Below are 6,837 nucleotides of genomic sequence, written 5' to 3'. Positions count from 1 at the left end.
CCAGTCTTGTCATTCATATAAACATACACTTAAAAGTGGAACGATACCATACTCATCCTTTACTCATTAAGGGATAATTAGGCTTTGATACACTTCTATTTGTTCAACGACCATCATCTATCTACATCATCCATATACCATCTCATACGTAAAAAGGAGCGAGTGTCAAATGGCGCCGCTGCCAAGGATATAATTCATTGTAGCCCTAGGAGCGTGTCAAATAGCGCCGCTGCCGTTTTAAGTTGTTTATGTTTAACATTTTCTTTCAAGATTAGAACTTTGGATTTTGAGGTAATTTTAGCCGCATCATCAATCCTTTTGAGAACGAAAGAAGCTTGAAGGACATCTCGAAGACAAGATCTACCATCCAGGTTAGTCGAATCTTCATTCTTTTTATTTCATTCTTAGTATAGTTGCCACTACACTATTTGGGTGATTTACTAACGCACACAATTTTGGCTTCGTAACGCTTTGTAAGTGTTAGTTACTTGCTAACGGTATCTAAGCGTAAGGAATAATCCTTTTCCGTTTGTAAATATCAAAAAACTAATTGAATTATTTTCTCACGGTATTAGAACACTCAGTTGCTGTTGGAAACAAATAAAACAAATACTAAAAAAGAAAGGAAACCACATAAAACTTAAATTCATCGATCTCAAACTCACATCAGCCAGAGAGGGATAGCTCTCAAATCATCAACTCTTCAAATTGACAAAAGGTTCTTTCTACTTTCTCACCCTTTCTCACCTTCACTATATTCTTGTTCATTTTGTTATGGGAAATGGAGAAATCTCGGTTCTAGGTATGATATTCTTTAAATTCTCTCTTCTTTTTTCATACTTAGGGCTTGAGAGGATACGTCTACAGAGAATTAGTGTTTACAATCAATTTTCGATTTTCTCTCTCAATTTTCAAATTTTAATTTTTGAGTTAGGGCTTTGTGATGTTACAGATTTTTTGGTTGAATTGATTTTAATTTTTCTTTCAGATCTCATTTTCATCTCTTAATCGGACAAAACACATAAAAAAATGGTTTGATTTATATTTACTTTGTTTGGTGCAATGTTGGTTCTATTTTGATTGATTTTGCTTTTTATTTTTGAATTTGAATGTAATTTCTGAATTTGTTATCTTCTTTATAATTATAATCATTTTTCTGCCATTACTTTGTTTACTGTTGTAAGTGGTTGGTTCACCTTGCATGTAATTGTTCTCAGAGTCGATACAATGTAGCTTTCATTTAGAAAGGGTTCACCTACGACTGATCCAACTGCCACGTTCTTAAGATTTGCATATGTGTAGGTGTTTCCATTACAATACAAGGCAGCTGTTTGGGATGAAAGCATGCAATCATTGTAAAGAATGGCAAGAAATGTTGAGCCAATAGCGTGCTGCAGAGAACAATGGTGTACAAATTCCTCGTAACTTTCATTACTGGTTTATATGTAAAAAACAGTTCTTATTGTTGTCTGTTGCAGGTGAAAGATGATGACTTCAAAAGAATTAATTGGTGGAGGGTTAAGATCAGCGAACGCATCAAAGTCTTTCTCTTATTTCTTGTTAAGTATAATCCTCATAGAAATGTAAGTCTAACTTTTCTTGTTTATACAACTACTATATCTACCTTTCATTTCATTTGTTGCTTGTAAATATAATGTTATCTTGTACGTATGTTAGCATTTACACTTGTTCTTCACATTCTTTAGTTTAGTGGCTATAGTACCGCTATAAGCTAGTTTCCAACATATGCATGCATGCACTGTTAGCACATAATGTACGTAATTATGTTGAATTAGTCTTTTGGTCATGGATTTTCATATCCTCTCTCTCTCTCTCTGGTTATGTCAAGTTGGATCATGGGATAAAAGCCTTGAATAGTTTAGTATGATATATGTCAAATTTCGAATGAACCAAGACTTCTTAGATTGTATCTACGTGAATGATGTTTGTAAGATACAATTAGCTTATCTGATAACTATAGTATGGTTCTATGTTTTTCTCCAGGTATGGCTTTCATTTGGATTATTGTCTCGCTGTGCAGTATTTAAGGTATTTGGAGCTAGCATCGACTCTTATCAAATGTGGATGTTTATTTATTTAATATTATTTTTCCAGTTCTGTGTATGTCCTGCTACTGTGTGTGTATCATGCTTGATTATTTGGTGTCAATGCGTGATTATTTTACTTCATCAGCACAAGTAGCTAGGTGATCACATCCAACAATTAGCTGCTTAAATAATGTATATCTTGTTGAACCCACATAAAATATATCAATCAGGAACACCATTGCTTGTTTTCTGAATGTGTTTGTTTAAGGGTCTTAATGTTCTTAAAGTGTATAAGTTCTATAAGGTATACCACTAGTTTTTCTAATAGTTGTTTCAATTCCTAGTGGATTATTTTAGTGTGAAGAATCATGTTAGTTGCTTAAGGAACGTGCAAACCTACACAAAAGGGTACTCGGAGCATGTTGAAATTGGTGTTGGAGATATTCTGATCATTTCCAAGGGCACTTAGTTGCAGGTGGGTTTTGTTATCATTCATTGTTAACTACTCAGGTTTGATTGCTCCTCTCCAATTTAATAGCTATTTGATTTTTTTTCTGTTACTTTTTGTTCCTTTCTTAATTAAATAGGATGGTTGATTTTGTTGGCAACTGAGAGCCTAGAGATGTAACACCCCATATTTAAGATTATATTCGGGCTTGGTAGCAATTAAATGGGCTTCGAGACTTGTAGACTTTTGAGTAGGTAGCTTAGTGAATTGAGTTTAGGTCTATCTCAATAACCATTCTAAGATCCATAACCCACTTTAAAGGTTTGAGGTAGAACCAGAGAAACACAACACTGAATGTCAAATTCTCTTCATCCTTATCTCATTCTTTTTGGCCGAAAATCACAACTCACAAATGGAGAAGATGATGGGAACCTCAAATACCCTGAATTAATGGTTGTTTGATTCTAATATATATGGTATATCACCACCCAAGATGAAGAAATGAGAGAGAAATCGGTTTCGGAGCCGATTTGACACCTTTCATCAAAATAGTCATATCTTTCTACATAGTGATTGGTTTTAGACGCCGTTTGGACCGTTGGAAAATAGATTCAAAGAGTTTGCCAGGGATATATGGCTCACAGGGTGGTTTGCAGGGAGACATTACAGTTTTTCAAGTTTTTTATAGGCAAAAATTTATGACAAAGTGAAGTAGAAACTATGATTGGTGGGAAAGCTTGTATAGGTCGATAATGTGAATTCATTCATGACTTTTGATCAGTTTTGTGGACGTTTCCCTTGCTGTTTTTCAGTATGAATAATTGAGCCAAGTATATCTACAAGCTTTTCTTTCATTTAAATAAACTATGACCAAGTTTAGTTTCGACTTTGTCGACACAGTTACTGTGTGTGTACTTTATTTTGAGATTGGATGCATGAGTAGGTTAATTAGTATGCTAGTATTACTTGTTGAGTTTGTTTATTATTGTTATGTTGAACACCTACGTTTGAATTGAATTTTTTTTTGTTTGTGCTGTTGTGTTTTTGGTCATGTATTCTGACTTGTAGTATCGATGAGTGAGTTATTGCTTGATTTAAGTATATGTATGACAGTGATGCATTTTCAATATATATGTGGTCGGCTACCTTGACAGCCCCAGTTGACATATTATCTTGACAGCCGATCCTAACCATTCATATATCACTAAATCAACGCTCACATCTCGTTCTCTTTTAGCAAATAAGTAGAGCAGGGTAAAATAGGAACTTTCCTATCTAAATTCAACCAAAACCCAAAATTAATCCCCCACCCAATTAAAACCCGTGTACTCCTCAATCGAGATTAGATTGAATACTCATCTCAATTCAAACTCTCCCCTACTGAAGTGCCAACTTTTGTTTTGCTGCTAATTAGACGAAAAGCTCCAATCATTTGGTAATCTCTAATGAAAACTGGGCTGATTTGTGGAGTTGAGTTTTTTTTTTTTTTTTTTTTTTTTTGGTGGAATAATTATTTTAAAAAAAAAATTATCTATTTCTATCTATCTCAACATCATATTACATGAATGCTTGTAACTAAGATAACTCAAAATGCATATGGTCGGATATCTTGTTCTGTTGAATGGCAATGTAATGTGGTGCACTTTGAAACTTTGACTGCACTAGTAGGATACATAGTTTGAATATTCCTAGAATCCGATGTCATATTGTCCATGACCACGTATGCTCTTGTTAATCAAATATTTCATTAGGATAAAGATGTTAAAATTAACTTGTATGTATACGATAAACTGTCTTGTTTTTATATATATATCAAGTTTAAATTGACCAGGACCATTGTTTTGTTTATAGTAGCTTCGAGTTTTTCTTTATCAATATATATTTCTGGTGTACTGACTTAGAAACACACACACAAAGTCAGTGTGTGGGTTTTGAACTAATTGAAAAGGCAAAGTTAAGTTCTCCTCTCTCTTCATTTTTTTAGTTCTATGCGATTTTTTGCATCTCTTCGATTTTGAACTTGTTGCACAAATTGCAACATCAGTAAGTTTTGGCCACACAAGCCACTGCATGCCAAACACAACCCCAATTCACTATTTGCTTTGTTCTAAAGTTTCAATATTTGTGCAGAAGTGAATAAGAAGAAGACTGAGAGCTCAAAGGTTTTGTTGAAAGGAATGACTTATAATGAACTTGAAGTAAGTCTTTTATGTGTCTTTTTGTTGATTTTTAGGTTGTGTTGAAAGCAGTTTTTTTGTGTTAAGTGTATAATGTTTTGGTTGAACATAAATGGGTGCAGTCACTTGGTTTTATGCTAGGGTGGGCTATCATGTTGTGGAAGCGGATTTTTGGACACAAATGAGAGCTTGGCAAAGAGGGAAGCTCAAATAATCATCTCTTCATCTTCGAGAAAAGGTTATTTCTCCTTTCTGACCATCTCTCTTTTCTTCTTCATTTGGTTAGGGGGGGGGGAGAATCTTGGGGTTCTAGGGTTTGATCTTCTAAGTTTTGCTTTTTAGATTCTCTCCTCTTTTTCATACTTGGGTTTTAGATCAGAATTTTGATTGTCACTCCAATTTTCAATTTTTGAGTTTGGGTTTTGTGTTATTGTTGATTTTTTTGTTGATTTGCTTTAAACTGAAAATTTTCTACCTGATTAACATATGGTTTCAGTGGAGTTTGTCGGGTTTAATTGCTTGAAGTGCCAAGAAAAACTTGAAGTTTGGATTTACAATTTCTACTTTTAATAATCTAACAAGGCAAGCAGTTGTTCCAATCTTTCATTGATCGAGTTTTTAGTATAGAGGCGTAGCATGTATCAATGAACGGTCATTTTCTTTTGCTATGTATCTGCTTGCGATTAATCAATGGTCTTGGAGCATTGAGAACCAATTAATTTTTGACTGATACATAGGTATGCACGACATTGACATGGCTTTTATCTTTCCTTTGAGTTAGATAAAGTGTTTGATTTGAATGTGTTCCTCACAATGCTAGGTTCAGTTTATTCGTAGTACATGAAGGAATATGAGGACTACTGATGGATGAGGGTTACCATGATCTGTTGAATAGAAATATATTATTAGTCTTCATAGAAACTAACAACACACGTGTTTAGACATGAATCTTGTTGATGTGGGTATGAAATATATAATAAACTCCACCCCTTCTTGCATAGCAAATATTCTTACACGCTTTCTTTTATGTCCATCATACACTTGATAGACTAATGGGTGTTATTGGTGTGTTGTGATTATTATCATCTCTATTCTCTTTTTGATATAATATGACAGAGCCATTTAATTATATTTGGGTGTTATTGGTGTAGTTGTGAAGATATTATCTCCATTCTCTTTTTGGCTCATTTGTTTTTGTACCAATTGTTGAAGAAGTGTACAATGCAAGTTATATCAGGTAGTACCACTAGTTTTTCTAGTAGTTGTGTTTCCTAATGTGATTTATTTGGATGTAATTTGAATACAGATCTATAATTAGTGGGTGTGGTTTAAGGGGAATCATTTGGAAAGGTGCCGGAGGAATGCGATAGGTCATATTTGAAGAAACTTGAAAGCTGCACTTGAAGGCCTCAAGTGTTGTGTACTATTGCAGGAAGGCAAGGTAGTGGTGGCCTCGAGTTTAGCAGTGCACAATCCTTCATTGTAATGTCTATTTCTTTCATAGTGCAAAAAAATTCAGAATTTGCATATTTGGCGTTTGGTGACAAGTCTTAGTTATGTAAAATTTTTTGGTGATGTTAAATTTTAATAAAAGATTATATGATTGGATGAACTTGGAGGTTCCTTGTTAATGCTTTATACAATTGTAGAACAGTAGAATACCCAAAAGAAGGTGGCATCTTTATCCACGTTTAGGTAGTCCAACCTTTTAGCGTGGTTTTGGGAAATTAATTTTTTTTACATACAAAACAGTTTTCTAACAGTGAGAAACCATAACTAAGTTTGCATTAGTAACACTTATAAAGGCAACAAAACCATTACTAAAGAATAAAAAAAACATTAGGAATTCTATGCATTGGTAAGCACAAAAAACCGTTACTGTGTTTACAAAAGGTTAGTGCAATTAAGGAATGGAAAACCATTAGGAAATAATTTCTGTAACAGTAAAAACCGTTACAATAAATAATTATGTAACGGTTCTGAACCGTTACGAATATTAATAACGAATTAGAAACGCCAAAACTGTGACGCAAAAAAACCGTTACAAATATTTTTAGTAACAGTTTCTGACCGTTAGGTATATCCTGTTTTGGTATAGTGTGCATCGTAGTTTAGTATTATTGCTTTCTAGTATAATTGCAATTAGGACCTTTTCAATAATTAA

At 33.8% G+C, this 6,837-nt stretch overlaps 1 long non-coding RNA gene across 3 annotated transcripts; it reads left to right on the top strand.

Moving 5' to 3' along the window:
• Nucleotides 1-1,518: 1,518 nt before the first annotated feature.
• On the top strand, nucleotides 1,519-6,281 carry LOC147510374 (uncharacterized). 3 transcript variants are annotated; one of them, XR_015216770.1, is made up of 6 exons: nucleotides 1,519-1,583; nucleotides 2,005-2,049; nucleotides 2,393-2,523; nucleotides 4,627-4,694; nucleotides 4,796-4,911; nucleotides 5,980-6,281. It is a non-coding gene; the product is annotated as an uncharacterized LOC147510374 (long non-coding RNA). The 3 variants fall into 3 exon arrangements; XR_015216769.1 differs by lacking the exons at nucleotides 1,519-1,583; nucleotides 2,005-2,049; nucleotides 2,393-2,523 and adding an exon at nucleotides 3,835-3,931; XR_015216771.1 differs by lacking the exons at nucleotides 1,519-1,583; nucleotides 2,005-2,049; nucleotides 2,393-2,523 and adding an exon at nucleotides 4,413-4,449.
• Nucleotides 6,282-6,837: the final 556 nt, after the last annotated feature.

Source organism: Coptis chinensis, chromosome 3 (assembly GCF_015680905.1).
Source record: "Coptis chinensis isolate HL-2020 chromosome 3, ASM1568090v1, whole genome shotgun sequence".
In the NCBI taxonomy this organism is placed as follows: Eukaryota; Viridiplantae; Streptophyta; class Magnoliopsida; order Ranunculales; family Ranunculaceae; genus Coptis; species Coptis chinensis.
The sequence above is the reverse complement of the archived record's forward strand: the minus strand, read 5'-3'. Positions and strand labels throughout refer to the sequence as shown.